The sequence below is a fragment of the Euprymna scolopes genome, chromosome 21 (genome assembly GCF_053919585.1).
Source record: "Euprymna scolopes isolate OS-2025 chromosome 21, ASM5391958v1, whole genome shotgun sequence".
Lineage (NCBI taxonomy): Eukaryota > Metazoa > Mollusca > Cephalopoda > Sepiida > Sepiolidae > Euprymna > Euprymna scolopes.
The window spans coordinates 48141726-48165217 of NC_136502.1; the positions used below are offsets into that span (position 1 = coordinate 48141726).

Here is a 23492-nt window from a genome sequence, read left to right on the forward strand (position 1 = left end):
GAAAATTGTTTATGGATGTAATTAGAAATAAGAAAAACTCCGGTGGGTTGGTATAAGGTGGCAGTAAGAAATAGTATGTGGAAAGAAAGACAAAGGTTATATGAGTTAGGGGTAAAGGGCCGAAATATAGACGGACGGGGAGAGCAAGGGGAGTTAAGAGAAAAGGTGAAGAAACAGAAGTCAGGTCTTATGACTGACTTGTCAAAAAGAGAGAAATCGAGAGGAGGGGTATATAGAAATGGTTTGACAGAGGTAAACAAGAATACGGGGTCGAGGATAATATCATCCTCCTCCCCATATGCTCAGGAGTGAAGTGTGGCACAAGGAAATACGGGAGTGACAGTGTAATGGACACACAAGAGATAACGGGACACAACTAGCATAAAGGATACACTTGAGGGGAGTAGAGAGAGAGAGAGAGAGAGAGGGGGAGGAGGAGGAGAAGAAGAAGAATATGGAGGGGGAACACCCGAAGGGGTGAGAAGGGGATAAAAATGAAACACATACCCGAGAGGGGAGATAGAGGCGTGACACACACTATGGAGAAGAGGATAGAGACAGGACACACATCCGGAAGGAGAAGGAGGATAGAGATGAGACACACACCCATGAATGGTAAGGATAAAAACGAAACACACATCCGAGAGAGAGAATAGAGAGGGGACACACACACACACACACACACACACAAGAAAGAGAATTAAGACGGGACACACACACACTAGATAGAGAATAGAGATGGGACACACACACACGAGAGAGAGATTAGAGACACACACACAAGAAAGAGAATAGAGACGGGACACACACACACGAGAAAGAAAATAGAGTCGAGGATACGGACACACACACAAGAGAATAGAGATGGGACACACACACACGAGAAAGAGAATGGAGACGAGACACACACACGAGAGAGAGAATAGAGACGGGATACACACCCATACACAGGAGAGAGAGAATAGACGGGACACACACACATACACACACACAAGAAAGAGAATAGACGCGGGACACACACACATACACAAAAGAGAGAATAGACGCGGGACACACAAACAAATACACAAAAGAGAGTATAGACGCGGGACACACATACATACACAAAAGAGAGAATAGACACGGGACACACACACATATACACAAAAGAGAGGATAGAGACGGGACACACACACGAGAGACAGAATAGTAACGGGACACACACGACAGAGACAGAGAATAGAGACGGGGCACACACGAGGAAGAGAATAGAGACGGGACACACACGACAGAGACAGAGAATAGAAACGGGACACACACGACAGAGACAGAGAATAGAGACGGGACACACACAAGGAAGAGAATAGAGACGGGACACACGAGGAAGAGAATAGAGACGGGACACACGAGGAAGAGAATAGAGACGGGACACACGAGGAAGAGAATAGAGACGGGACACACGAGGAAGAGAATAGAGACGGGACACACGAGGAAGAGAATAGAGACGGGACACACACAAGGAAGAGAATAGAGACGGGACACACGAGGAAGAGAATAGAGACGGGACACACACAAGGAAGAGAATAGAGACGGGACACACACAAGGAAGAGAATAGAGACGGGACACACACAAGGAAGAGAATAGAGACGGGACACACACGAGGAAGAGAATAGAGACGGGACACACACAAGGAAGAGAATAGAGACGGGACACACACGAGGAAGAGAATAGAGACGGGACACACACAAGGAAGAGAATAGAGACGGGACACACACAAGGAAGAGAATAGAGACGGGACACACACGAGGAAGAGAATAGAGACGGGACACACACGAGGAAGAGAATAGAAACGGGACACACACAAGGAAGAGAATAGAGACGGGACACACACGAGGAAGAGAATAGAGACGGGACACACACAAGGAAGAGAATAGAGACGGGACACACACGAGGAAGAGAATAGAGACGGGACACACACAAGGAAGAGAATAGAGACGGGACACACACGAGGAAGAGAATAGAGACGGGACACACACAAGGAAGAGAATAGAGACGGGACACACACAAGGAAGAGAATAGAGACGGGACACACACAAGGAAGAGAATAGAGACGGGACACACACAAGGAAGAGAATAGAGACGGGACACACACGAGGAAGAGAATAGAGACGGGACACACACGAGGAAGAGAATAGAAACGGGACACACACAAGGAAGAGAATAGAGACGGGACACACACAAGGAAGAGAATAGAGACGGGACACACACGAGGAAGAGAATAGAGACGGGACACACACGAGTAAGAGAATAGAAACGGGACACACACAAGGAAGAGAATAGAGACGGGACACACACGAGGAAGAGAATAGAGACGGGACACACACAAGGAAGAGAATAGAGACGGGACACACAAGGAAGAGAATAGAGACGGGACACACAAGGAAGAGAATAGAGACGGGACACACATTGGTGAAAGTAAAGGCACATTGAGGTCGAAAAGGAAAACCCGCCAAAAGATAAAAGCGAGACATGTATGGGGAAATGGAAGATTTCGCAAGATACAATGATGGTGGACCTGAAACAAACAATAAAGCTTTGGTGTTTGATCGTTGTGGACATTAAAAAGAAATCGGTTAATGAAATGCACCGAATGACTCGCATCCAATAATCAAACGTTTTTGTTTGTTGTTCGTAACCAAAAAATGACTAAAAAAAAAAAAAAAAAAAAAAAAAAACTATAGAAACAAATGGCGGCGTTTTAAAATTTGAAAATTATCTCATCTTAACTTAAAAAACAACCTTTACTAAAAAATGGAGAAGACAAGCGACTACAAAATGAAGTGAGGTACAATCTTGCAATGGAGAACAATTAAAAAAAATCTTGATTAAAACAACGACGAGTAAGAAAGTTTCAAAACATTCCCTCATATTTGATACCCATGTAGAATTTACGACGACTCTTGGATAATCGAAAACTGTGGTTAGAAGCGAGGACAAATTGTTGCTTCATCTATTGATTTATAAAAGTGAAAGTGTGTGTGTGTGTGTGTGTGTATGTGTGTGTGTGAGGACACTTCTCAATTATATGCTCAACGAATTTTTAGCTACATACTTAAAATTTGGTACATAGGGCATTCAGACATGTAGAAGTTTTTTTAATATGCTTTCATCCGGAAAAAAGGACTGTTAAGGGGTCAAAAATTTTTAAAATTGTTACGGTGGGGGGGGGGGGGGCATCGGATTTTTATCTATTTGTCAACTGTTTCACAAACGCGCATGTGTGAATCGTTCACATGACAGATTCCTTATGTTAAGAATAAGTAGGTTTGAAAAGAATTTTTAAAGATCGTATTATCTGTAAGCTAGTCTAATGGTTATCGTACTTGACTTACTGTCTTTAGGTTTGGACCTCAGCTCGAGTATTTTTCTTTTTTTTTACTTATAAGAAGTGAACTGGTTAGAAAGAAACATACTTGCATACACATGTTTCAGTTTCTGTATGCATTTAAATATAATATTTATGCGTATTATTTTACGACCGGGCAATTCTATAATACGAAACAATTCGGCCTAACTTATATTTGGTAAATTATTGCAAGAAAATGGTTGAAATTACTTGACATTCGCAAAGTTCGTAAAACAAACATTAAACAAAATAAAAAACATTTCAATCGTCCCTTATGTTTTTTTTTGGGGGGGGGGGATAACTAAAATAATTTTGGTGCTTCTACATTATTGGGACGAGATTTCGTAGTCGATAAATGGAGTTTTCAATGGTTTCAACTGATTTTTTTGTCAATTCTAATAAATTATGATGAGATGATTCCAATATGTTTACCGATTCCGATTCTTTATAAATCTCTAAATATTTTACTATATATTTGTATTTTTTTTTTTTTCTCGGATTACCGTAAAAACACACATATTAAATGTGCAAATATTTTCCTAAACATAAAATATACTTGTAGGGGGACGATCTATCGATTTTAGCTTCACTGGTCATTCAAAACGAATCAATATTTATTATTATTATTATTATTATTATTACCAGCAATAGAAGATTTAGCTTTAAACAAAATCAAATAAAAAAGAAAATTGAAAGAATCGTTTGGGCATCGGAAAATCGGTACAAATTTTCTCGATTCCGATACCAATTCCGATACCCTCAAATATTCCGAATCCTCTGATTCCCGATTCCGATTAATCGTCCCAACGCCACTAATAAGTTACAATAGTAGCTTCCAAATTATGCAGTCGAAATTACCTGAATATTACTGAATTATTAAAAAACAACAACTTTGATCGTGTTAGTAGGTGAAAAATTGTCGCTATCTTTGTTTAATTCGAACAGAAAATTACCTCCCTTTTGAACTCTCCTGTGTTTTACGATCGTTTTCTTAAAATTCTTGTGTTTTTTTTTTAATAAATAATTTTCTATCTTATCAATTTTCGTAGTTTTTTTTAATATAATCATCTTAAAAATATGAGGAATACGTAGATACCATAGTTTTCATGTGTAATTCAGTTTTACGATTTCCAAAAATCTCGTCCCAATAGTGTAGAAGCGCCATAATTTTTCTTCTTTTCTCATTTAAACATTATAATCAATTTTCTATTAAAATGAAATGTTCACCTTTCAAAATAAACAGCCAAGAAATCGAAAATACACGAAACATGCAACAAGTACCTTTTACAAAACGCATTCCAATTTAATCCTCTACCGAACAGTATATTTTTAATGTTATCGCACTGTTTTAAATCATTTTTTTTTTATTTACTTACAAGTGGAGTCACCTATTATCAAAGCCTGAAGTCCATTCGAGGATAAGAGTTCATTTGTGTCAGGTGGTCGGTAAGACAACATTCTGATGATTGGTAATGGCGGAAACTTGAGAGAATTCGATGTAAGAGACGGCTCAACAATAACTTGTTTACACTGGACTTGAAAGCAACTATGTTGTAGTCAGCTGGGAAGCTAACCCACGGTACTGTGTTCTACAGGCGGAAAGTTCTATGAAAGAAACTTTGCTAATGGAATTTTGGTTTAGTTTAAGGCACAGATAAAGAGTAGGGTAAATTGTTGACAGTGGCCATAGTTGGACGGGTGTTTGTTGGAAAATAAGTTTCAGTATTCTAAAGTTGAACGAAAAATTAATTTTAATGAATTTATTTACAAAAATATTTACACTTTGTAAATAATTATCAGGAATAGAAAAAAAAAACAACAACAAACACAAAACAAACAAACAAACAAACAAAAAAGACAAGGAAACAAAATAAAATCAGGTGCAGGTTAATAAGACCTTCCCAAATTTTTCTAAAAAAATAAACCGCCCAGTGTTTTCCGGTTTGTTTTGAACCGTAAATAAGCAGATCGATCTCTAAATGAAAATGGAACTTAAGTAGGAAAAAACTAAATAGAGATGGACTTTGCGAGTGGTTGGTGTCTTTCAGAGACAAATATAATTTGGAAAGGCCAAGATCAAAGTAAAAATCAAAAGTGGTCACCTTGGGAAGGGATGCCTGTGAGCAAATAAATTTAAAGTGGACATGACTCGCTCATTAAACTAGCCAAGATGCTAGCTTCAGCGCACATATCCAGATGAGAGGAATCAGGAGGAGCTTGTCTATTTTACCGGCGGCCCTACGACCTATCACCTCCTACCACCACTTACTCTCAGCGTGTTTCCATGTAAACAGATTCAGCAAATACTATTATTACCTTCGTTTCCCGTTGAGAGTGCACACACACGCACACACACACTAAATATCAAGGTCTTATGAAGAGAAACTGAAATCTTAAAATCTCTACCATTCCAGTAACCATATGAGCAACCGAGTTCATAAAAAAGAATTTGAAAAGCTATTCGATTAATATATTCGGTGAAACAAATGCATGAGAGATCCAAACAATTGCATATAATAGGACGGTTAGACTCCTAAAAAGATCTCCCGGTCAGTCTCTGAAATAGCGGATGAATGACTGGCATCTAGTGTTATATAGTTGTGGAACACGAGAAATTATCTGTTATTTATTTGTCTGTCTATCTATCTATGTATCTATCTATCATGATCTACCTATGTGTATCTATGTATCTATCACAATCTACCTATCTATGTGTATCTATGTATCTATCACGATCTACCTATCTATGTGTATCTATCTATCTATCTATCTATCTATCTATCATGATCTACCTATCTATCTATCTATCTATCTAACTGGCGAGATAAACACGAGATGAGATGTGAAGCTATGTTTTGATAAAATTGTCAAAACATATTGAGGTGTAAAATAATTATGCTCCACCGGAAGCTCTAAAGATAGCTGACAGGAATGACGTGATTATTGTCACGTGTTCAGGTTGGCTGGACAGAGAGTCAAGTTAGAATTTGGACATTAAGGGCAGGTGGGTTAACAGTTGTCTCCCCCTCCTTGGGAAGGAGCTGACGTGTCTCAAAATTGGAGACTAGAATTAACCGCCCAAGCAAAGGTATTCACTCCCCATTTTCTGCGATCAACACCTGGGAAGTAATAATAATAATAAAAAAAATATATAAAACCAACCATCGTCTTGGAGTGAAATGCCTTCGTTCAAACAGGTTCCAGGTTCCCTCCAACAACAGATGAATTCCAGGTGCATCACAAGACCAACGACGCAGTTGAAAAGGTATGTCGAAATACATGTGTACACACACGCACGCAACACACTTAGACGATCACGGAACATAAATAGATGGTAACAAGATAACTTAGGTTCAGATAGTGAAGAAGCCATTATAGAAAGTATTAACACGACATACAATCACACGACGTATAAATGAACCCCTCCACTATGTAACACTAGTAGGGTGCTTCCTCTCCAACAAAAACAAACAGATAAAAAAAAAAGAACTAATAAACTATCTTTCAATAAATTTGCGGTTATCTTAAACTTTTCAGCTTTAAGACGTCATTAAAATAGCATTGCCTTAACTAAATTAATCAGAGTTTATAACAACTTGGTTCAATTAATAATTTAACGACAAAACAATATAATAATGAGGTTGTAAATTATTATGACCCATTTCGTATACTGATAATTGCGTTGAGTGGAAAACCAGGGTTCAATCCTCAATCAAGTCATACTTAAAAAAAAAATGGTATTTGGTGCTCCCTTACAAAACACTCAACATAAAGTAAAGATCAAAGATTAATGGATTGATCCTGAGAAAGGAGTGCCCTCCCCCTACACCTTGGTGAGGTAGTTAATTAAAAAGAGCCTTCGGCTATCCTTGAATAAGCTAAACCATTTTTTTATTGCATTATTCAATCATTAAATTATTAATTAAACCAATCTTCTTTTTTTTTTTCATTCTATTATATAAAGGACAGTCGTCTGTGTGTATGTCCGCTAAAACGTTTTGTAATCCACATCGAATAGGCACAAACCTGGTATCATTAGAAAGATTCCCTTTTTCTCTTCCCTTCAACCTCTTTCCCACAGAAGACACGTTGCGAGCCTGTCTCTGCTTTATCATTATTTTCATGCCAAGTGCTCGTCTGAGCTCCAATCTATAGTCCCCCCTTGCTAAACTTTCAGGAGAAACACTTATCTAGCTGAAAACACTATCAAAAATTTCCACCACTCTTTATCTGTGCCGAAACCTAAACGTATATTCCATGAACAAGGCTTCTTAGAATTGCACACCTGTGGAACTCTCTTCCGTTTGCCCGCTTTCCAGCTGACTACAATTTGATTGTCTTCAAGTCCAATGTAAACAAATTCTTGATGAACCGTTCCCCCTTAAGTAATCCAATTTACCAAATTTCCACTCCTAACAATTATTACAATATTGCCCCATGAACTACTGTACACTCTTTAACCCTTATCCTTGCGTGGCCTGGCCTTTGGGCCTTAATAAGTGGAGACTGCTATGTAAAAAAAAAAAAAAAAATAGAGCTATCTCTCGGACACATCAAAAAATTAGAAATAATCGTCAATTATTTCATGTAAATATATCGTTTTGTTTGAAGGGGAGGATCAGGCAAAACTTTGGTTTCAACGCTGTTTGTTAATCGTACATGCGCAGAATGTTTGATTCGTTGTTTAATTTTAAAAAGCTAAATTTGCAACGTCATAACATCTGTATCGTTGTGGTCCGATCGCTTAGCGTGTTCGCTTACAAACTTTTTTAAGTTCGCATTCACAACACAGCATTTTTTTTTTCTTTTAATAACACTATAGGATCCGTTATTTTTTTATTATTTAACCGTATTTTATGAACAGGTAACACCGGCTTAAGTCAGAGTACAATCCTCCAATAAGTCGAAAAGCACCATAATGCACACTGATAAACTGCAACCTGCATCAAAAGTACCGTCAACTTCTAACCTAAATACAACAAAAAAAAAAAACCCATCTGGTTCCATCTTCATCATTCGACTTTGAAGGGAAGCAGAAATCACATGAAAAGGGGATGATCGTAGATGACGCCGACACGAATAAAGAAAGCAAAGGCAGATAAAAAAAAAAAAAATGGGGAATCTAAAGGTCAACAAAAACCTTCAGAGATATTCTTCTACTTAAAAACTTTATCAGGCCTAACAGAAAAGGCAGGTCCAGGGCCATGTGGTCCAAGATCGAAGCAAGAAAGTGTGCCATTCCTGGAATGCTACAAAGACAAAACTATTCCTTTAACAATTAGAAAACAAAAAAAAAAGTCTCCATGACTAATAGCACCTTTCCCAAGAGTCAAGCATGCAAACTACTCGGTCTAATATTCACACGCAAAAAAAGAATTGGAATAAAAACATAGAAGATACTGTCAAGTCTGCGACAAAGAAGGTTGGCTCCCTCTACTAGACTCGAAAACTTTTTCATTTGCTAGTCTCCTATATTTCTATAAAGTCACCATTTGCCCATGCATGAAATATTGAAGCCATTTTTGGGCTAGTGCACAAATCACTAGGCTCTCCCACTTAGACAGGGTGCAAAAGAGTTTTTAACCTAATAGATTCAACACCATCTACCAAGCTCTAGCCTCTGTCTCATCACCACAGTATTACATCCCTGTGTTTGTTTTAGAAGTGCTTCCACAGAATGTGCTCCAACGAATTTATTGCCCTTGTACCCTCTTGACGTAAGTACTCCTGACTAAACCAACTAACAGCAAAATCACATGTTTTCATTGCTGCTGGAAAACTTTCTCCTTTAATAGCAGACTGTTTGCCCTTGGAATTTCCCCTGTGACATGATTGTACCAACATGCAGAAAATTAATAATAATCAACAGAAATAAAAAAAAAAACAAAGGAAAGTCAATTTTTTTTATATATCATCAAAATGACTTATTTGTTTTTATTTCATTTTTTTTTTAACTCCTGATAGTTCAGTCCTATCCTATTGAAAAAAAAAATCAACAAAAATATAAATCTTTGTTGGTTTAAATGCGATTTGGGTTTGACTTTGAAATCTTGTTTTGGCAATTCTGGACATAGCTTTTGGTTTACTTATTATTTGTGAGTACGACAAAAGGAAGGGACGAAAAGAAATCTAGTTGCTAAGTACTTGGTAATTTCCTTGGAGGTGAGTTATATTTGCAACTAAGCAAAGCTGTGCAAGCCTTGGAGATTTGCCACCCCCGGGGTATAAAACGCTTTATCTAACAGCTTCTCGGTTTTCACAAATATTTTCTATTTTCTGTTGCCAGCATCGTCAAACGTGACAGTTTGGTTTGACTGGAATATTTATTTTCTAATAAGCTTGCTCGGCTCCAATGAAATTTCTCATTTGCAGGTTTGTTTCTAAAGATAGAATACATTGCGATGCACACAGAAATTTATCAGGGATATAGGCTCTCGTTTATCATCTTTTTTATCTTCACTCCATTTCAACTCGACTTATCCACAGTTTTCTTTTAACTGAGGGCATTGCCAAGGCTGCTTCAGAGAAGATGGGCTCCCTCTACTGTGTTAGAAAATTACTCACACCAGAGCCAGAATTCGCCCATGCATGGAGTATTGTTGCCACAATTGTGCTGGTGTATATACCACTAGCCTCTCACTCTTAGAAAAAGGTTAAAAAAAAAAAAAAAAAAAAGGCTCAAATCAAATAGATCCCGCAATATCAGTTAAGCTCCAACCTCTCTCTCGTTGCAACAATGTTGCATCCCTGTGCTTGCTTTAGAAGTACTTTAATGGAATGCGCTCTGAGGAACTCATAGCACTTGTGCCCCCCTCCTCGACATATATATGCCCGACTAACTCAACAAGCAACAAAATCCCACCCCTTCACGGTTGAGGCCCCTATATGCCGGAAAGCTTTTTACTCTAATATTTTCTTTCCATGAACTATTACTTTGGAAATTTTCCCTTGTTTCCTGCTTTTCTGACTGCACTAACTCCACAGAAGTTAACTGTAATATAAACATACATTTTGCAGCTCAACTCCCCATAGTCCCCTATTAGACACAATTTCAAATAAGAGCCCCTTACATCCAAGTGGCAATATGCCTGGTTTTGAAAGGGAAAGAAAAAAGAACATCGATTTTTGGCCCCTTTTTTTCTACAGATTTATAACTGAACAATTTCATTTTATGATAAGGATTAAGAAAATACATTTCTAAGTTGTACATAAAACTGACTGTGAAGAAAGATTCTCAGCTTAAAACCTCATTCTCACTCTAACAGACCGCGAGAATAACTTCTTAGAATCAACAGTTCTTTGAAATGTACATTCTTGATTTAGGGTTACATGATCTCTTCCGTGACGAGGGTGGGGGTGGGGGGCACTTTTATAATGTTAATTGGTTGATGTAGGAAATAACAAACAAAATATAAGAATTACTTTGAGATTTTATATATATGTGTGTGTGTGTGTGTAAAAGGAACTTTCGCTGACATACACGAGTGAGGCCCCATAGCAAAATACGCATCGGCTCAGATGTTGTACGCAGCATGTTCGAGGAAGCGTTTATTAATCTGAAAAGAAAGGAAAGAATTTTGGCATTTTTTTTTTGGGGGGGGGCTTGAATTTTGCGCTTTTCGGATTATTTTGTCATTATGTTTGTTTTTATTTTTTTATGGATTTTTTTTTTTGGGGGGGGAGGATTATAGTCATAGGTAATTATTAACAGGAAAATTGATGCAAGTCCAGATTAGCACTTGTGGCGATAAACAAAAACCTTCATCGTGTACCTACCTGTCATGGAATATCGTCAGCGGTTTTTCTCATATCGAAAAACAATGAAGTTTTATGTGGTGCTAGTGCACTTATTGATCCGCGCTATTTTTTAAATAGTATTTTCAAGTTTAATTAAAGTTTTACGACATCCGTGTTTATTAAATTGTTAGGTGAAAGTGCTGAATAGGTACACAACACCCTCCCGCCCCCATGTTAAGAATGGCTTTCTAAACAATTGCACGAGTACCTTTTATTTTCTTGAATAAAATAGAACTACTCGACGAGAACGACTGTTTTTTTTTTTAGTTTAATAATCATTTTTTATTCAAAAATAAAAATAAAAAATTCAATTGATCAAAACATGCTCCCCCCCCCCTAAAGCTTATTGGGAATTTTTAATTTTTTTTTATTACCATATTTTTCATGAACATGCTCTAAAAATGTTTAAAAATTATCTAATATTTTTTCACTTTTCATGTTATAAGCCTCTCTGTACATGGCCTCATCGACATGAGACCATTTCAGTTCTCCTATTGATCCCGATATGCATTTTAGTGTTTAAGTGCTTATCTGGACTTGCACCAATTTTCCTGTTAATAATTACCTATAACAATAATCCCCGGCAAAAAAAAAAAAAAAAAAAAAAAAATATCCAGCAAAAAGAACATAAAATAATCTACGCTCCTCACAACGTGCCGCGGCGTACAACATCGGAGCTAATGCGTATTTCGTTATTGGGTGCCTCACTCGCGTACGTCCGCCGGAACTTTGTGTATGTGAGTTCATTCCCTATGGATTTTGCAACGACTGGGCCGATTTTTATGAAATTTCACACAAATGTATTTTATGTATCTGGCAGTGTTCTTAGATTGATTTTGTATCGAAATGTCTTCGATAAGTATCGATAATCGAAAAAAAAAATCCGATAAAAGAAAGAAAGAACGGGCGAATTTGATTAAAGAAAACACTTTATACAGCCTAACATGACAAGTGCATTTGAGAAGTGTTATCACCACACAAGCAGAAAAGCCCGGCATATAAAATCATAGTAGGTCCTTTGATATGATAGGGGCGCGTTTGAACACTTGAACCATGATACTTGACTTTTGCATTTTAAACTTTAATTTAGGTCATTATAATATCAAAATAATTTTATAAAAGCAACAGTAGATTCTCTGCAGTGCAATGTAGATTACAATGTTTTATGGACTAAGTCACTGTGGGGAGGCCTGTGAAGCGTCCTCTCTATGCATCGCTATGGGTCTCAAACTAGAGCAGGCAATCTATCGATTTGATTGAAAATGGGCGATTTCACCGATATTGATGATAAGCATAGGAGTGTGAAACATTCGTTAATCATCATTCAATCTCTGGCAACGTCGGGTCTCCCTGCCACTATAAAAGTGGTGGTGGGTGTCTATTTAAATAGACATTCCGACGAGTTATTTACGGGCGTCGATTCCATGGTGGCGAGTGGGAGAACTGCCGACGATTAACACGACGGTCGTAGGTTCAATCCTTGGCTTGGGAGAGATGCTAGTCTAGCGGCACTGATGAGTTGTGATACAACGAAACAGGACTATGTCGATGACTATATATATATATATATATATATATATATATATATATATATATATATATATATATATATACATACACACACACACACACACACACACACACAGGCTGGTTGTATTTTAATGGCCAAAGGAAAGAATCAGTTCATAATGTTTGTATTTTTTGTTCATATTTTTATTTCGCTAAATGCCTACATATTGTTTTGTCATCACGAACCCCTCCACACACACACACACACACACGCACACATATATAATAGAAAAATACGAGCATGAAAAGTAATATGGTTGAGCTTAAACATGGAAAAGTAAAGGACAAGATATTCTAGTAAAAACTATAATAAATTTATAACTTAAAATATTGCAGCATTAAGAACTGATTATACGTTATAAATTGACTTTTCCAAAACATTCCTAATGCTGCAATATTTTAAGTTATAAATGTATTATATTTTTTACTAGAATATCTTGTCCTTTTCTTTTCCAGTTTTAACAAGTAGTCCTTTACTTTTCCATGTTTAAGCTTAACCATATTACTTTTCATATTCGCATTTTTTCTATTGTAATCCATGATTTTTTCCAGGCTTCCAGTAAATTCACTTGTTCTTTGTTTAATTTCAGTCTTATTTTTTTAAACATAACATACACATATGTAATAACAATGTACAGCACTCGTCTACTTTCAATAAAATCCACCCAATTATCTCCCTTTCAGTCTTTCATTCTCTCTGTTTCACTTGTTACTTCTCTTTTTGCGAGAGTGGTGAATTGGTAGCAACAATAGACGTTGAAGCGATGTGGTTGTTATGGAAAGCAGTCATAAAAAACTTCGCTCACCTTCTTATGTATTTTTACGATTTTGAACACCAGTAAATTCACCATAACTTTTGTTTTACTGAAGGAAAATTGAAAAAAAAAAAAAAATTCACAAGATAGCTGAGAAGGTGATCTACAAACTGTAATAATTGTTTGAAATTTGGTCGAAAAATGAGTGAGCGGTGAAGCTTTAAAGCAGTTCTAAACGACTAAAACTGCCACTTAACAATATATTCAAACACTACCGTGTTTGAATAATAATAAAGTTGCATTTCTTCTATTATATTATAAAACTCAAATCGTCTTGCTCGGGCATTAAAATCGTGTATCCGGTCTACAACTTCCGGTTTGAAAAATTCTGCGCATGTGTAATTAAATAAAAACAAAGCCATGAAAGCTAAATTTAAAATCAACAATTAAAACGAAACTAAATCTCTTCTGCTTTTTTTTTTTTCATCGACATTGTACAATTTATTTGTATTTTTCATTGCAAGTTGGAATCATTTTCAAACAATTTTTATTTAAAAGAAACAATAATTCGAATCCAATCCGAGCTTCTTCAGGAAAGGCCACAAAAGTTTTTAGTGCGATTCTTTAATTAAAAAAAAACTTTAATTTTCATTTTTTAAACAGCTTAAAACTTCTTTAATTCATTTTTTTCATAGGACAATTTGAGACGCTAACACCAACACAAGACATTTAATATTACAAAAACATTAATAACAAAAAACATTAATAAAAAAAATAGCTAATATTTCGGCTTGACAATTAATTCTCTGGAAAAAATATGCGACGCTAATTGGAGAGTGAAGTGTAATATTTATTAAACAAGTTCGACAACTTTTTAATGAAACAAAGTTTTTAAAAAATGCTCTAGCAGACCAACTGAAGCCTTCCCTTTAAAAAGTGGATTTTTAGAGGTATTCCACTTTTACCTAATGCTAAAATTCCCATTTCGCCGAACTTGTTTAAGGTTTTTGGCATGTTAAATGTTTTGCGTTGGTTTTAGCGTCCCAAATTCTCGTACGAAAAAAATGAATTAAAAAAGTTTTAAACTAAAATATATGCCTACAGAATGTAGAATTTAAATCATTTAAAATAAAGTAAAAGTAAAAACAGATAAATAAAAGCGTTTGTATGGAAAAACGTTCAAATATTAGCCTCTTCTTTTTTTTTTGCTTCTTTTAAAAATTTAAAAAATTCTAAATATAACTAAATGAAAAAAGCTTAAAATGAAAATAAAAGAAAAACTAAATAAATAAAAAAGATAAATAGTTTTTTTTTTTTTTAAATTAAAGAATCGTACTAAAAACTTTGGTCGAACTTGTAATAGATATTACATTTCACTTTGTAATTTGCGTTGCATACTTTTCTAGAAAATTCATTGTCAAGCCTAAATATCAGCTTTTTTTTTTCTTTAAAATAAAATTAAAATAAGCTTTTTTCACATGAACTAATAAGAAAAAAAAAAAAACACGAAAAAAGGAGCTAAAATAGCCAAAAAGTGGGTGCTCACTGTACACTACTGTCTTAGTAAAATAGAGTTATCCCCCCTCAGATCAGTGACGACATATCCAACAGCGCTGCCAAAAGTTATGGCCGTTGACTTGTGATAAATGCTTTCGTTAAGAGTCGCACTTCTTTGTTTACAAAACCATTCAACGGAAATGACGTCAGACAAATTTTAAGGTTTGGATGACCAACACTGTATATAATGTAGCTCTTTTTTTTTTCTTTTTTTTTTAACGCAAATATAAAAATGGAAGTTTTGGTAAATTTTTACTTAGTTTCCATCTTAACATTTTCTTTTAAAATGACGACTTCTTAAAGTTTTCGGGTATGCTGAAAACGAAAATCGCATTTAAATTTTGCGTAAATAAGTAGTTTTCCAGATATTAAGCAATGTAATGCCTTATGTTAAAAGTGGTGGCTATTGTTGTACGTGCAAGCCCACATATTGCTGCTATAATATACTCACTATTCTATAGCTAGCAGTAACATATACTGACCCAACGGGTCACGGGTAGTTAATAAAGCTCTATTCCTGTCCGTTTGTTTGTTTGTTCACAATATCGTGGCTACCGGGAGTAAAGAAGGCCGATGCACATAACAGCATGACGTCATTATCAGATCAACTTGTAGGGATATGATCTAGGCTATTAGCAGCAGTTTCGGCTAGTTTTCAGTTTGCTGTCTAACATGGTGTATTCTTGCGTGGTTACAAATTGCCAGGGAAATTATCCAAAAGGCTCCAAAGTACATATATTTTCTTTTTCTAAATTTTCTCAATTTGGATACGTGCCATTAAAAGGGAAAATTTTAATCCAACCAAATATAGTAAAGTAAGTGATGTTATTTGTTAATAATTAAACGTGTATTTAATTAGAACTGTATTCAAGTACTTTCATAACGTTTGATAACATTGTTAATATAAATTAAAGAAACAATACTATTTATTGCTAATACACCAAATATTATGTTGATATTTTTAATTGTTTATTTTCTTATAAGGCTAAAAAGTCTATCAGGAAGGTTGAAAATTTAATTTAATTTTGTTTTAGGTCTTAAAATTATGAACAAAATTTTTACAAATAATTTTTACATGAGAATAATTGTCAAAATGTCTTTTTAGTAATAAATAAAACCTTTCATTGAGTATGTCCAAATATTTGAAAATTCTATATTTTTTTCTAAAGACGGTTTGAAAATTATTCACCACGCGGCTATGAATGAAATTAGCTGTGACTGAGCGTTATATATTAAAATTGATTGTTTCTTTTTAGAATTATAAACAAATAATTTTTACATGAGAATATTTGTCAAAACTTTTTTTAAAATTTATTTACTTGCCTCCCCACGAGGGCACAGTTAGTCATATGAGACCAATACTGTATTATAAGCAAATTAATGTGCATTGCAAAATATCATGATTACATGATTGGTCATATTTACTTGCCTGCCCACAAGGTCAGAGTTGTACACAAGGTCGGATTTTATTACAGGAAAAACCCAACTCCCCATAAAAAAGGCACTTTGGATTGGAGCAAAAATTAAAAATGGTCCAGTCTAAAAAGGATTTCTCCTTCATTGATCGAATACAGGAAAATGAAGTGTAATATCAGAACATATACTACACTTTGTTTTAAGCCAAAGAGCTAGCCGTTACTTGGTTATTCAAAAGAGTTCAGAGTGAAGAAAGCTTTCGGTATAAATATCTTATGAAAACTGAGAGGAAATGAAATCGCAAACACAAAACAAAAAAAATAAAACTTAGCATTTGCTGCATCTGGGTTTCTGGAAACTCTGCAGCAGCAGCATCAAATGACAATTTTATGATGTAAGGATGAAATTGAGGCTAAAAAGTGAATTCTCCAAAAATGGACTTGAGAAAAAACTAACTAGCTGGGGGACCTGACGTTGCCCAAGCTTGAATGAGGATCAACGAATTATCCATACTTCCAATACTTTTATTGTAATCAAAATCATTGAAATTGCGCATTTTTTTTTTTAAATCAAAATTTGGAATCAACTGAACAATTGAAATAAAATTTTGGAGCAAAAACAAAATCTTTGGCGCTTCTGCGACGGATTTTACCAAGATCAGTATCGTTTTAAAGTTCGGCCTTTCATACGACAAATATCGAAAAATTGGCTAAAAACATTAATATCTTCCCCTCCAACTAGGCACTTTTCTACAGGGGGGGGGGTCACTTTTTTCGCCGATATTTTTGAAAGCTATCCTCTCCTTTAGATTGTCTAGCCTTAATTTTAAAAAATGTCGCTTCCGGTTTGGCGGTGGTCGTAACAGCATAAACGTTAGGTTTTACCCCGTTCTTTTCCTCCTTTGCGGTACAGGTTCGAGCCTGCCTTCCTACTACCACTTTTGTTTTTTTCTGCTCAACATACACATCCAAACACCTGGGCAACGCCGGGCTGAAATGCTAGTTATAAAAAGATTTGTATCTTGTGATTCTACACTTCATCTTTATAAAAATAAAAGTTATAAAAGATATGTGAATAAAATATATTTTTTTAAATCTCGATTGTTTATACTTGTGATTTTATTATGCATAAAAATTGCCTCAGCCTAGAAGGATTTCTTCTTCACTGACCACCTACATACATCGCACTAAATAAATATTGAATTGTATTAAAAACGCACAAAGAAAGCTCAAAAAAAAAAAAAAAAAAAAAAAAAAAAAACACTGTACATAAAAATTAATCTTTGTCGCAAAAAATCCGAACAAATCAGTTACTTTATATTTGTTTCTGCCATTAAAAAGTTTGGTTATAATAATTTTATTTAATTTTTTTTTAAATTATGTAATTTTTAATTGACATCATCCGAAATTCTTAGTTATTACCTCGGTTTATTTATTTACTTATTTATTTATTTGGCATTATTTTACGATCTGCCCCAGTGTAGTATAAACACCCCAAACCACCCCATGTTAAAAACGGCTTTTGAGGTTGAGGGTGTTTATTCCGAAAGCTGTTCTTAACATAGGAAGGTTGGAGTGTTTATAATATGCTGGGGCACGCCGTAAAAATTTACCATTTATTTATATTATTATTATTATTATTATTATTATTATTATTATTATTATTAATAATAATAGTTTTTTTTTTAAGTTCTGTAAATATATAAAAAGAACGCACTGAGAAAGACACCCATTTATTTAAATATATTTTGTTTAAATACATTCGTTTTATTGCTTACATTAAAAAGTTTTGCGTAAATAGAAAAAAAAAAAAAATTATCCTTAAAAGGTTTGTAAATATTTAATATTAAAGAAAATGTTTTGTAAATGTATATTTTTTCATGTAAACCTTTAAACGTTTTGTAAATATATTTTTTAAAAAATCTTGCGAACATTCGAACATGTTTGCTATTTGATGTGTTTACAAACAACCAACGGCAGTGTGAAGATCGAACAACCGGTGCCACTTGAAATGTTCGACACTCTTTGTTTTCTGCTACGGGGTATCTAATCTTTAATTGATCCTTTTTTTTTTTTTTTAATAATTCAGTTTCAGATAATTTCGACTGCATAATTTGGAAGCCACCATTGTAACTTATTATAATCAACAAAAAAAATATCAGTTGAAACCATTGTTTTTTATCTGAAAACTCCATTTATTGACTATGAGATCTCGTCCCAATAGTGTAGAAGCACCAAGTCTTCATTTGAATGTTGCAAGTAAAAAAGTTTCTATTTTGAAAAAAAAAACATAATTTACCTGCATAAAAAGCATCAACTGGCAAAATTGTGCAAGAATGTAGAGGAACGTACCTGAAACGAAAGCAAAAGAAAAAATGAAATCGATTTCGAATATAAAGATATATTTTACATGCAGATCAACATAACTTCATACATCCAATATCAATTTTGGTATGAAGCTCTGTAAAGTATACATATCACAAAAACTTCATTAAAAGATCAAGCGCACGACCAACAAAAAGATGATACAGGTTCAGACTAGCATGCCACTCCTGACAACTAAAACACTGATTTAACATCATGATAATTGGCAATTTTGTTTTCAAGCATGTGGTCAAGCTTTTGAAGTTAGACCTAAATAGTAATGCATATGCCAAACTGATATTTATTTCTGACTAGCCAGTCATTTTAAGAAATTCTTACTATGTTTATTTACCAGAAATAATTACAATTTCAATCGATTTTATCAATTACATATTCTATTCTATTTCCCTTTGTCAGAAAAAAAGTACGTCATAATTCACTGCGTTTAACAATACGTAAAATTGCAAATGCCTGCCAAAATTTGGTATCTAGTGAGTTATGAAAAAACACATTTTAATTGTACTAATACGCATCAAATATTAGAAAAGTATTTACTACTACTATTATTATTATTATAACTATTATTACTACTATTACTACTACTATTATTATTATAACTATTATTACTACCACTACTACTACTATTATTATAACTATTATTACTACTACTATTATTATTATTATTATAACTATTATTACTACTACTACAATTATTATTTTCATTACTATTATTACTAGTGATGGTAAGATGGCAATATTTTTCCCAATTCTGATACAATTACCGATTTTTTATAAATCTCTTTATATTTAACTATAAAACTGTTACCCCCCCCCCAATTATTGTAAAAATGCATTAATTGAGCGGATATTTTCTCAAACGTAAAAACACACTTGTTTCGGCGATCTATAGGTTTTAGCTTTATTGGTATTTTGAAATCAATAAGTATTGATTATCTTATTATTACTACCAACAGTGGAAGACTTTGTTTTAAACAAAATCAAATTAAAAAAGATAATGAAAGGAATCATTTTTGGCATCTGAAAATAAGCACAAATTTTTCCGATTCCAATACCCCAAAAAGTTGTGATTTTTCCGATTCCCGATTCTGTTTAATAATCCCGACACTTCTTTTTTTTTTTTTTTTTTCTGTGCGTCTATCTTCCTCTTTGTCTCGACATGGCCACCAGCAATCAAATTATCACCTGACAAGTACATTTTATACAGTTTAAGAAATTCATATAACTTCAAAACTAAAATACGTGAAAGAATATTAAACATGCAAAAACTATAACATATGTTAGACTGTTTCTTTACATCACAGTACTTTTTTATGTGTTTTTCACGTTCTAGTTTCTAATAAGTATTTATATTGTACATCTATTGTATAAATCTCACCTGCCTGTGTGAATGTATGTATGTAGGTAGGTTTGTCAAGGCTTCAGGTTCGAGCCTACCTTCCTACCAAAACATCCGGTCAACCCGCTAGTCTATTATATAAACCTCACCTGTCTGTTTGAATGCATGCATGTATGGATGGATGTTTGTATGTCTGCCTAAAACTTTTCTCAGCAGCATCAGACCGGATCGAAACTGATACCGTCTGAAAGGGCGATGTCTCAGTCGAATAATATGTGAAAATTAGAAAAAAAAACGGTTAATTATTCCCTATAGAAATAGACGTTTGCAATGAGGGAGGGTAGCAAAAATCGTTCCTTCATGACAATTTAGCCAAACACGCATGCGTGAATAACGTTCTTTCTTGAATTGGTTTAAATAGAAAAAAAAATGACGTTACTTCGCTGATGCTATCGTAGACCAGTGGTTATCATGGCAGCATTGTTATCTTAAGGTTGCACGTTAGCGCCAACATAACAGACATTTATTTTTCGATTTTTAAAGTTTTAACATTTAAACTGGGTTATTTATGCCCTATTTCCCCCCCCCCGTTCGCTTATTCTTTATTTTCCCCCCTTTTTTAAAATTTTTTTCCATCACATTCGCTGTTTTTTGTTTTTGTTTTTGTGATTTTTAAAAATAGTTTTAACATTTAAACGGGATTATTTATGCCAGTTTTTTTTTTGTTTGCTTATTTTTTTTATTTTCCCTTTTAGTATTGCTTTGATTTACCACCCACCCCCACCCCACAGACACACACCTCACCACACCCGAGCAACGCCAGGTATTCCTGCTAGTTAAATATAAAGCCTCTATCCAAAACACACAACTTTTTTTTTTTTTTTTTTACTTTACTCGTTACTCTTTTGTATTAACATCATGGCGTCTACATTAACTCTGGACAACCATAAACAGAAAACAATTCAATATTTCAAGGTCGAGGCATGGAACCTATTGAGTTCATCTACATTCCTGGGAAATGCTATTTAACATTATTAGCATTTATTCCTATTATTCTTATTAGTATTGTCTTTATTTTTTCACTGATACCTTTTACAGGCTATCTCCAGTGATCGTTTTAATTTAAAGTGTCGGCACTTTCCAATCTGAAATGTTTTCACACTAGTTTCGTTTATATGCACAGCAGTGTCAGAAATTTCGTGAAAACTATTGAATAATTCCACCCGCTATCTTTCGAAGCTTATAACTCTCCGAAAAATGTAATTCAAGCCCTATTTTTTTTTTTCAATTAAAGGACCAAGGACCAAGGTTTCATTAAAAAAAACAAAAACAAAAAAACAAACAACGTGTTTAAAAAAAAAAAAAAAAAGGTTTTAAACTTCGGACTTTACAGGTAAATTTCTAAAAAAACAAAAAAACAAAAAAAAACACTACTTTTTTGTTTTAAATTTGAATATATTATTTATTGATCTTTTATCTTCAATTTGTGATATATAAAACTTTGGTACATAAATTAGTTACTTTTTAATAGACATTTGTAAATGGGGGGTGAATTAAAAAAAACGTTTGCCTAAAATATTATATTCGGTTTATTGGAAAGAGCATAAAATTTCACATTGACCCTGAAAATATCGTAAAAATAGAATCAATAGAAAAATTTTGATAGATTTTTAAAGTTTAAAAATTGAAAAATACTGAACTCATAAAATTCAATTAATTTCATTACTATTAAAAAAAAATATTGCTATTACTTTTTATACAACTTTAATAGTTTATTTATGAAGTATAATTCATACAAGAAAATTAACAACCCACTTTTAAAAGAGAAATTATGAGTTTTTTATATTTTATTTGCAGTTTCGTGTTAGGGGTGTCAAAAATTCCTACAAAAATTCTGATACACCTGCACCGATATTAAGATTGATGTACTTTCTTTGGAAGAATACGTTACATAATGTCAAGAGAACTTAAATCTAATATATATATATATATATAAAGCTATATGGCTGTGTTTGTCCGTCAGTGTCTGTCTCCATATTATTAAACTATCTCTCGCGAAACTAAAAGTCGCAGAAGTGGCGATAGGGGCCTCAAATGATTGGACTTTTTACGGACTATTCATAGCTGTCGCGTGACTAATAAGCACTTCCAAAAGTCACCACAGAATTACCCCCTCCTATATGTAAAACGATGTAACTTTATTATAAAATAATGAAATTGCGAGACGAAAAACGTGTTTACATAATTGGCGCTTTAAAATAACGTTCCCATGTAGTAAGCATTTCGAACGTGAAAACATACCCGTGTTTTATAACTCCAGCAAAAAATCAACTAATCGTCAGATTTTCGTGAAATTTTCGATACTTATCCATTTTAGAATGAAATTACATATAAAATGCAGTTTTCGTAAAATATCTGAGGGGAAATATTTTTTTAGTGTCCCCTCCCCACATTTTTGGGTTTTTTTTTCAAAATTTGAACAAAATATATTTTAATCTATCGAAATTTCTATTTACTATGAAACAAGAGTTCAAATAAGTAAAACACATTTATTTTTTTTTAATTTCGAATAATCAGTTAAATTGCAAAGAAAAAGAAACTTCCTAAAAATTAATTAATTTTTAAAAGATTAAAACGATTAAAATTCCATTATTTCAAAATGTTCCCTTACAACATAGATTTTTAATTAATTGTGTTTAATTTTTTTATTATTTTAAATATTAAGTTTAAATATAAACATGGCTCTTGTCAGCTATTTTATCGCCAGATTAAAACAGATTTGAAAATATCATTGCACAAATATTAAGCATTTTGTAGACCCCCCCTCACATTTTGTTTGTCTCTTTTTACCGAACAAAATATGGAACCTCGTAGGTAACCAAATGAACATTCAGTAAAACCGTATTTCATATTTAATATACAAATGTATATAATATTATTAATCATTAAACCGTGTAAATCTTAAAACCTAACAAAATGATAACAAAGATTAATTATTAATTGCAGTTTGAAGAAGATAAACAAAGGTTTTTAAAAAATCATTAAGTCGCTTCTGCTTTTCCATAGTTCGTATAGTTAACACAAGTCTGACGTCACGGAATCATGCTTTCTTTTTTTCACATTCGGCTGGCAGTCAATAGTGACTAAGCATTATTTTCTTGTGTAGTAACATGTAATCTCTTCGTATTATTAAAAGTAAGATTAGAAGAACACCGAAAAGCCGAAATACGTGGAGAGATCGAAAAGTCGAGTATGGCCGACCATATATGGAGGTAAAATGGAAACCATCTAA

At 33.9% G+C, this 23492-nt stretch overlaps 1 protein-coding gene across 5 annotated transcripts in view; it reads right to left on the reverse strand.

Annotated features, from left to right (window-relative positions):
* Positions 1-23492, reverse strand: part of LOC145242244 (uncharacterized) — a 297326-nt gene that overhangs the window by 183811 nt on the left and 90023 nt on the right. For 2 of the 5 annotated variants that reach the window (XM_080105250.1, XM_080105252.1), the window contains one exon: positions 18779-18831. The exons of the other annotated variants lie outside the window; for them this stretch is intronic. The gene's annotated coding sequence lies outside the window, so the exon portion shown is untranslated. The remainder of the gene's footprint in view (positions 1-18778; positions 18832-23492) is intronic. 5 annotated transcript variants of the gene reach the window in all.